Raw genomic sequence first — 10292 nt, 5'->3', positions numbered from 1 at the left:
ATGATTTTATCATCTACTCTCTCCCATACCGTAATCCTTGTATAACACTGTAGGATAAGCACTCTACCTCTCTACTTTAAAGTCTGCTTGAACCACAAGGTCAGTGGTTCAAACTCACAAGTCGCTCCTCAGAAACACTGTACAAGGTAGCTATGGGTTGGTATTGACTTTATGGCACTTAACAACAACTAGCCCAAATTATGGAATTATTTTATAATTGTTGTTGTTGTTGTTGTTAAGTGCCATCGAGTCGGGTCCATTAGTTTCATCATATTATATGTAATAACGTACCTTTTCCCCCACTTAAGCATATAGTATATTCATTCTTCTGGTCAATAAATTACATCAATCGTACTAAATTTTGTAGTTGCATACTATATTTTACCATATTTTTTACCTACTAAATGAAGGTGTCCTGATGATGCCATAGGATAAGCACTGGATTGGTAACCACATGATCAGCAGCTCAAACCCACCAGTCACTCAGTGGGAGAAAAATGAGACTTTCTGCTCTGCTAAACATTTCTAGCCTCAGGAATCACATACAGAGTAGCTGTGAGTCGTAATCAACTCAAGGGCAGTAGTTTTTGTTGTTTGTTTCTTTAAATATTTTTTTTCAGGAGAAAGTTGAAGTTGGTTGGAAGACAGACCTGATGATCTACTTCTGAAAGGTCAATGCTTTCAAAACTTCATAGAACAGTCTATTACATAATGCCAAGTGGAACTAACAACTGTTAAGTGGAAAAAGGGTTGAGTCAAAAGACAGTAAAATGAGGTTCCAGTCCTGGTGTTTGGTGTGTATATTTAGTCACTTTGTGACATGCAGCTGTAGGATAAGCACTGGATTGCTAGCCACAAGCTGGGCAGTTCAAATCCACCAGACGATACTTGGAAACCCTATACTGGGTTGTTATGATTCCGAACTGAGTTGACAGCACTTAGCTGCAGCAACAAAATTTTGAAGTCCTTCATAGATGATTATATAATAATTTTATATAATAGCTTATATAAAAATTGGTGGAAAATTTCTTTATTGTTTAATTCTGCTTTTCTACAAACCTTTAAAGCCGCACACACATACACACACACAAGTAGATGTCAAAAAGTTTGTGGAAAAATTCCATTATCTTTCAATATCATGTTTCCATACACTTTTGATGTGTCCTTATGTGTGTATACGTGTGTGTATAACAACATATAGTATACACACACACACACAGATATATAAATATTGTTGTTAAGTGTCATGAAATCAATTCAGACTCATAACAACCCTATATAGGGATTCTGAGTAATAGCTAGTGGTTTTGAACCATATACATATGGAATCTTGGTGTAGCACTACAGGATAAGCATTGAACTGCTTGCTGCAAGGTTGTCAGTTCAAACCTAACAAGTACTCCTTAGAAACCTATACAGGGTCACTATAGGTCAGAACCATCTCAAAAGTGCTAACAACAACAATAACACATATGTTGATATTGCTGTTGTTATGTGCCATCAAGTCAGTTCTGATTCATAGCAACCCTATATAGGATATCCAAGGAGCTTCTGGTGAGATTGAACTGCTAATCTTCTGGTTTGCAGTCCACTGTACCACACCAGAAGCATATATGCATACATATATGTATGTGTGTATAGTGCATACATCTATGTATATATGCTGTTGTTTGTTGCTATTCGGTTGGCTCAGACTCAAGGTAACACCTCGCATGAGATAAATGTGACATTCCTAGTCATGTTCCATCTTCATGGTCTTTGATGTATTGTAACCTATTACTGTGTCCATTTTGTCAGTCCATCTCCTTAAAGGCTTTTTCACTTTTGTTAGCCCTCACTTTTACTAAAAGAACTTCCTTATCCAGTTATCAGCCCCTCCTGTGCAATGTAAGCAAGTTGAAGTCTTAGACAATATTCTGGGGTTGATAGGGTTTTAATTGACTAGCTTTCTGAAGTAGTTCATCAGTTCTTAATCTAGAAGGTTTTCTGAGACCTGTCCACCCTAGGTGACTCTGCTGGTATTTAACTACTGGTGGAATGTTTTCCAGCATCATGGCAACACACAAGACATCACAGTGTGACAGACTGATAGACAAGTGTTGGTATAATCAGATTTCAAAAATCAGAAAATATTATTGTAATTTGATGACTCAATAAAATTTTCATTTGTTAATTACCCATTCTCAAGAGTAGTAACTGAATTTTATATGCTGAAATTTTTTTCTATGTATTCACCAGTAAAGGGATATAGATGATATAGATATAGATATTTAATTCTGTAAACAGTTTATACAGAAGGGTTTTTGTTTTCTTTTTTAATTTGGTTCCATGTAAATAATTGTGGTATAAATTATTTTTTTAGGAGTTCTGGTATGGAACTGTAGGATAAGCACTAGACTGCTAACCAAAAGACTGGTGGTTCAAAACCACCATATCCCTATATGTACTGTGAGTGGGAACCCATTCACTGGCACTTAACAACAACTAATTTTATTTGATCAGACAGTCCTTTCTATATTTTTCAACGATCATGAGAATCTGAGAGTATCTGTCATTAAGAAATCAAAACCAAAATAGAAGAGTGACAAGATTGTCCTTATTGAATAATAACAAAAGAAAAAAAAGATTTGTGTTAACTGTGAAAAAGTACTGATAGTGAGACTCTATGCCAATTAAGATGATACAGAACTTATATTGCCAGCAATATTCACAATAAGAACACTTCAAAGCTGTTTAGTACTAATTACCTCATAGAAAGATTTTGAAATTTAAAAAACAATCAACAAAAAGCCTTGTTCTTTGTATTTATTTTTATTTGAATATAGAGTTCAAGAGAAATTTAGCTATATTTTTAGAGGTAAAGATTCCTTATAATAAAAAATGTTTTGTTACTGTTAGTCTGTGAGTCTTAGAGAGGTTGGAATCTGGTTTGCTGGCATAAAAGTGTCAAGAAATTAGTAGCCACCCAAAGGTGGAAAGAGACTAGAACCTGGTATTAACAAATTAATCAGAAAAGAGATTTACAGCCATATCAATTCACAAGAAAAAAGACAGGAAGTAGATGTATATCCTTGTTCAAAATCCAAATGGAGTCTAAAATAAACTGTGGTTACCAATGGCAAATTGACTGATCTGTGACAAGCAAGTAGGGCAAGGTCATGAAAGATATGTCAGGAATTCCACTACTTGATCACCGGGGAACACTTGCAGAACACATTCTCTGAGAAATGCATTGCTAAATTGAAAGGATGAATGTTGTTGTTAAGTGTTATTGACTTGATTCCAATTCACAGGGACTCTGGCACAATAGAACAAAACACTGTTTGGTACTGTACTAATCTCCATAATTGCCATCATGCTTGAGCCTATTCTTGCCGATACTGTACCAATCCATCTTGTTGGGGGTCTTCCTTTTTGCCAAGCTTGAGGTCCTTCTCCAGAACCATCCTGATCATATGTCTGATAAATGAGAGATGAATTTCTTGCCATCTTGGCTTCTAAGGAGCATTCTGGCTGTACTTCTTCCAACACAGATTTGTTTGTTCTCCTGGCAGTCCATGGTACCTTAAATATTCTTCTCCAACATTATAACTCAAATACATCAATTATTCTATGGTCTTCCCTATTAGTAGTTAAACTTTCACTTGTGTATTAGCCTATTGGAAATACCATGGCTTGGATCAGGCAAACTTAAGGTCTCAAACTAACATCTTTGCTTTTGAACACTTAAAGAGGTCATTTGCAGTGGATTTGCCTAGTGCAATACATTGTTTGATTTCTTGATTGTATCTTCCATGAGTTTTGAGTGGATCCAAGCAAAATGAAGTCTTAGATGACTTCAATCTTTTCTCCACCTATCATGATATTAGTCCAGTGGTGAATATTTTTGTTTTCTTTACATTTAGGTGCAACTCCTTACTGAAGGCTGTGGTCTTTGATCTTCATCAGTAAATATTTTTAATTGTCTTCTATTTCAGCAACAAGATTGTATCATCTGTAAATTGCAGTTGCTAATGAGTATTTCTCCAATCCTAATGCCATGTTCTTTTTCATATAATCCAATTTTTGTTATTATATACTAAGCATACAGATTGAATAAGTATGGTGAAAGAATACAATCCTGGTTTTCTTGATTTTAAACCATTCAGCTTCTCCTAGTTCTGCTCAAACAACTGCCTTTTAGTCTATGAAGGGTTCCTCATGAGCACCATTAGGTGTTCTGGAATACTCATTCTTCACATTGTTATTCATAGCTTGGCATGATCCACAAAGTCAAATGTCTTTGTATAGTCAAAAAAGCACAGGGAAACTTGTTTCTGGTTTTCTCTACCATTAGCAAAAATCCATCTATTATCAGCAATGATATACCTCATTTAATTTCATTGTCTGAATCCAGTTTGAACCACTGGCAGTTTCCTGTCAATAGAAGGTTCCACTTTTTTGAATTATCATAGCAAAATTTTACTAGCATGTGATTTTAATGATATTGTCCAATGATTTCTGCTTTCTGTTGGGTAACTTCTCTGGAATAGGCACAAAAATAAATATCTTCCAATCAGAGGGCCAGGTAGCTGTCTTCCAAATTTCTTCGCATAAATGAGTGCCTCTAATACTGCATCAGTTTGTCAAAAGATTTCAATTTGTGTTCTATAAATTCCCAGAGCCTTGTTCTTTGCCACTGCCTTCAAGAGAGTTGGGCTGATTCAATGAATCATGACTAAGAAATGAGATCCCACTAAAGGTTCTGTACTCAGAAGGTGTGTGGGTTTCCTGATATCAAAAGATATCAGTACTCAGGAGGATGCCTGCCCTTTTTGGGATATGGCAGTTATTAACAGGGAACCCTCATAGACTTTGTTATTGTGTTGATCATGTGTTAACTTTTTTTTTTGCTGTGGCACTGCGGTCTAATGCATCAGACTGCAAAGTCATTTGAACTGCAAGGTTGATGATTCAAGCTCACCAGCTGCTCCTTGGAAACCCTATACAAGGTCGCTATGGGTCGGAATTGACTCAATGGCACTTAACAATAACAAAATTGTATTAGTGGTGCTTTACATCTAAACTTTTGAGCTGCTGTTTTCATTTTGATCACACATTGTTGTTATTAGGCACCATTGAGTGAGTGCCAATTCCTAGTGACCCTACACATAACAGAAGGAGACATTGCCTGACCCTTTGTCATCCTCAAGATTGCTTTATGTTTGAGTACATTGTTGCTGTCACTTTGTCAATCCATCTCATTTGGGGACTTCTTCTTTTTTGCTGACCTTCCACTTTACCAAGCATAATGTCTTTCTCCAGGAACTCATCTTTCCTGACAAGATGTCCAAATAATGAGAGATGTTGTTTCACCATCCTTGCTTCTAAGGATCTGTACTTACTCAAAGACAGATTTGTTTGTTCTTCTGGCAGTCCATGATACTTTCAATATTCTCCTACAACAACAAAATTCATAAACATCAATTCTTCTAAGGTCTTCCTTATTCATTGTACAACTTTCAGGTGCATAAGGGGCTAATGAAAATACCAGGACTTGTGTCAGGACCACATTAGTCCCCAAACTGATATCTTTGCTCTTTAGCACTTAAAAATGATTTTTTTGTTGTTGTTGTTGTTTAGCATATTTGCATAATGAAATAAATGATTTGATTTCTTGAGAGCTGCTTCCATGAGTATTGACTGTAGATTCTAACAAAATGAAGTTTTCAACAACTTCAATTTTTATTCTTCATCTATCATGATGCTATTTACTGGTCCAGTTGTGAGGACTTTTGTATTCTTTACATTTAAGTGCAACCCATACAGAAGGCTGTGGAGACTTTGATCTTCTTCAGTAACTATTTCAAGTCCTCTTCACTTTCAGCAAGCAAGGTTGGGTTGTCTAAAAATTGTAGGTTAATATTTCTTACTATAATCCAGATACCACACTTTTCATATAATCCAGTTTCTCAAATTATTTGTATGATTGCTGCTATTGAGGCAAACAGAATAGTCTTAACAGATTGTAGATGAATAATTGAGTCAATCCTGCAGATCCAAGTGAACAGAAAACATATGCATTTTACTAGAAAAATGGTCATTGTAAGAAATGCAGGCCATGTATTAAAATTTTTAAGTTTAACTGGTTGTCTGATATGTCAGATTTAAAAGCTATCGAGCCAATCTGTTTTCTGCCTAGAGATGGAAACTCCAAGTCATTTTGAGAGCATTCTCAATTCTGAGAGTGGAATAGGAAATTATCTCTGTTATTATATAAATGTAGAGGTGGAAGCAACCCTTGACCTGAGGAACTGTTATAAAAATGTCTTTTTGGGCTTCCTAAATTTTAGAATTTTTTCTTTTTTTCTTTCCCTTATGATGCAGAATTGGAGGACAGAGAAGTGTGTTGAGACTGTCTCGTTTAACAATGGTAATCAACCCCTAACTGTGGGTATGTGATAATTAAGTAAGAATGTACTAATGTATATTCAGTGTCACCAGTAGTACACACTTATAAAGGGTTTAGGGAGTTTCTGTTCATGTTGATGTGAGCAAATTCTGTCTTTTTCAAAATTTGAGACCAACATTTTCAGCTCCACTAAAGCATAGATATCCATGTTGTATCTATTTAAGATCTATGTGTCAAAGCCTATAGGATAGACAATAGAAACCAAAGACAGGTATAATTAGATATTTTCTTCTATTCTTGGGGTTGCACCTAGACTTACCTGCCAAATAATTATTTCTTTCAACTAATAATATTGAATGATTGTTGTTGTTGTTGTCAGGTGCCATCGAATGATTAATATGTGCTAAAAACTTTACCAAGTACTAGAAATAGTATTCTCTCTGCTGCAAAAGATGTTTTAAAAGTGTTAAAGAGCAAAATTTTCAGTTTGAGGACTAAGATACATCTGAACTAAGTCAGGTGTTTTCAGTTGCCACATGCATGTACAAGTTAGACAATGAATAAGGAAGACCTTAGAAGAATCGATGCATTTCAATTATGGTGCTGGAGAGAAATATTTAAAGTACCATATACTGCCAGAAAACAAACAAATCTGTCATGGAAGAAGTTCAGCTCTTTAGAAGCCATGATGGCATGACTTCATCTCTCATATTCTGGGCATGTTATCAGTTCGAACAAGTCCCTAGAGAAGGACATCATACTTGGGAAAGTGGAGGGTCAGAAAGAAAAAAAAAAAAAAAGGAAGACCCCCAAGGAGACTGATTGTCACAGTGGTAGCAGCAATGGATTCAAGTGTAACAATGATTTTGAGGAAGCTGCAGGAGTGTGCACTGCTTCGTTCCATTATGCATAGGGTCGCTATGAGTTGGGACCAGCTTGATGGCACCCAACAACAGTGACAACAACAGAAATACATCTGGTAGTGGAAGGAAAAACAAATGAACCCCCCTGGCCTTCTGATGAGGGGTTTGCTTTTGAACACAGTAACCCTAACACTCCTATTAGACTTTCAAATCAAAATGTCAAGATGTAATGACATTTCAAATGCTGTAAAGCTTTCATAGGAAGACTACACAGATTCTGTGCTCTGGAAGGACAAACCAAGTGTGTTGTTTTCCAAAAACAAACTGGTGTGCTCAAGAAGTTGTCAGATATGATTTCTAGCATATAAACTTAAAGGGAAGAAATTGTTGTTAGGTGCCACTGAGTCGATTTAGACTCATAGAAATCCCACGTGACAGAGTAGAACTGCCCCATATGTTTTCTAGACTGTAATCTTTATATTTCACAATGTGTGCAGGTCACACATTTTAGGTAAAACATTTGAGGAGAGTATTGAAAACACCATGGACTACCAAAAGAACAAACAGATCTGTGTTGGAAGAAGTACAGCCAGAGTGATCCTTGGAAGCCAAGATCACCAAACTTCGTCTCTCATACTTGAGACTTATTATCAGGAGGGACCAGTCCCTGGAGAAGGAGTTTATGTTTGGTAAAGTGGAGGGTCAGCAAAGACGAGGAAGACCCCATTGAGATGTATTGACACAGTGGCAGCAGCAGTAGGTTCAGGTGTAGCCACGATTGCATAGTTGGCCCAGAACCAGGCAGTGTTTGGTTCTGTTGAGCATAGGGTCACTATGAGTCAGTACCGACTCGATAGCACTTATAAAAACAGCAACAATCTTCATAGGAGAGTACTGTATCTTTCTTCCACAAAGACACTGGGTGGGTTTGAACCACGAGTCTTTCAGTTAGCAGCCAAGTGCTTAACCTTTGTATCACCAGCTGGAATGTGGTCATTATGGTTGCAATGTGTGCAGTCATGCTGAACCATGAGGGAAAAGCTGAATAGAAAATACGACAATGAATCTACATGAAGGAATTCGTGAGTGCTATTGAGTTAGTTCTGATTCATAGCTACCCTATATAGGGTTTCCAGGGAATGGTACTGATAGTATTGTGGGAAATTGGTCTTCTAATCGTAATATGATTATAATTTTAAAAATTTATGAAGGCTTTTTTTTTTTTTTGCCTATTTTAGGTGAATTGTTTAGACTTTATCAGACTTGAGATAAAGAGCTTTGCAAAACTTGGTTGAACTTCACGCAGGTAAAAATCCCATCACCATCAACTTAAACATGAATCTTTGTAAAAGTTGACTTAAGAAACAGGGTTATAGACTATCCAAGGGTTTAAACTTCAGGGTATCATTTTTGCTGAAATTACCTTCTCAGTGGATTGCAATAGGTGTGATTTTACAAAATAATTTTACAAAGCCTTTTATTGCACTGACTCTGAACTCCAGTATAATGTTGAATAGAACTGCTGATGTTTAGTGTTCTTGATTGCAATCCATCATTGTTATGTTTGCTATATAGGTTTCTATATACCCTTCATAGGAAAAAAAAAAAAAGAGCCCTTTAGTTTTGTTTCTCAAATTGACAGAAGAATTAGTCCATATAAGATTTGTGTCCTCTGCATACATCTGAAGGCCTTGACCTCATAGACATTTTATCTGGAAAGCAAAACCACTGGAATATTTGTAAAAAGACTTCAGACTCTTGGAAATGGATAGCCAGAATGTGTTGTGATTAATCACCACATTTCTTATTTTTTAAGGTCATTGCATCTAGAATTATGGGAAAAGGTTGGTAGGTCACAGAAGCCCACTAAATCTGTGCCAGCGTCCTATGTACAGCCCCTAATGTCCTTTTATCAGAATAGGGAGTTTGAGAGCCATTGCTGTAGGAAGTATTTCAGTAAGCAGACATATAAAAATTGAGAAAAGCAAAGTTGTCCTCAATCCGAGAACTTTAACCAAAATTCACTAAACATGTCAGGGACAGTTTTCTGGAACAAATAAAACAGTGGACTGAGAAGCTGACATTACTCAAACAGAAGTTTTGCCACTGGTTATTAACCTTACTTATTTTTTTGCACAGAAGAACACAAGGTAACCATATATTTCTGTTCTGTAGTATACAACCAGGGTGAAATATATAAGAACCTTGATCAGTACACAATTAATCCTGGCTCAAGTTACAGAAACGTGTGACAACATAGAACAGAATAGTCATCCTGTCAGAGTAAAGCATCAAGAACTGGAAAGCAATTTCTGCCAAGGAATTGCAGATTGCAGTGCTCAGTTCATTCTTTGTCTTATGAAAGAGGTACAGGAATCATAATCCTTTAGGAAGGAGGATGGTGTGGACTAAGATAGTGTCAATGAACCTTGTAAAGAGTGATTGAATATAAAACAATTGCAATCAGTTTAATTCTGCGGAAAAAGTAAACAAGAGGAGTCGGGGGTGACACTATAAATTAACAATAGAAAGAATGGAATTACCTCATTATTATGACTTTGAATAGGGATACTACAGAAAGAGCATGTTAGGTTGTGTTGCATAAGAGAAATATCAAAATGTCAATTTGGCACATATTTGTGTCTCAGGTTTCCAAAAAGAGTACAGCTCACACAATAGACTGAGCTAGAAATGTTGGTGCTATTAGAACATAGAAAAGGTAATCAAAATCAAGACCCTAGACAAGATCTAGGGAAAGACTATAGATTTTAACTTTGTAGGTTAATTAACAGGGAGTTATAACTCAAAATTTTTTGTTATTGGTAGTCAGCTCCTGTATTACAACCTTATGTAATACAAAATGTAACTTTGCCCTGTTTTGCATGTTATTCATGATCTTTGATATGTTCGAGGCATAATACCTGAAGTTTGTAAATCAGGAAGAACAAAAAAAAAAACCACAAAATCCCCTGAAAAATAAGAGGAAATTCAGAAGGGGGTGTATCATGAAAGCTAAGTGAAGAATTGTTTCAAGTAGG

The sequence above is a fragment of the Chrysochloris asiatica genome, unplaced genomic scaffold (genome assembly GCF_000296735.1).
Source record: "Chrysochloris asiatica unplaced genomic scaffold, ChrAsi1.0 scaffold00001, whole genome shotgun sequence".
Classification (NCBI taxonomy): domain Eukaryota; kingdom Metazoa; phylum Chordata; class Mammalia; order Afrosoricida; family Chrysochloridae; genus Chrysochloris; species Chrysochloris asiatica.
This window is presented reverse-complemented; position numbering follows the sequence as displayed.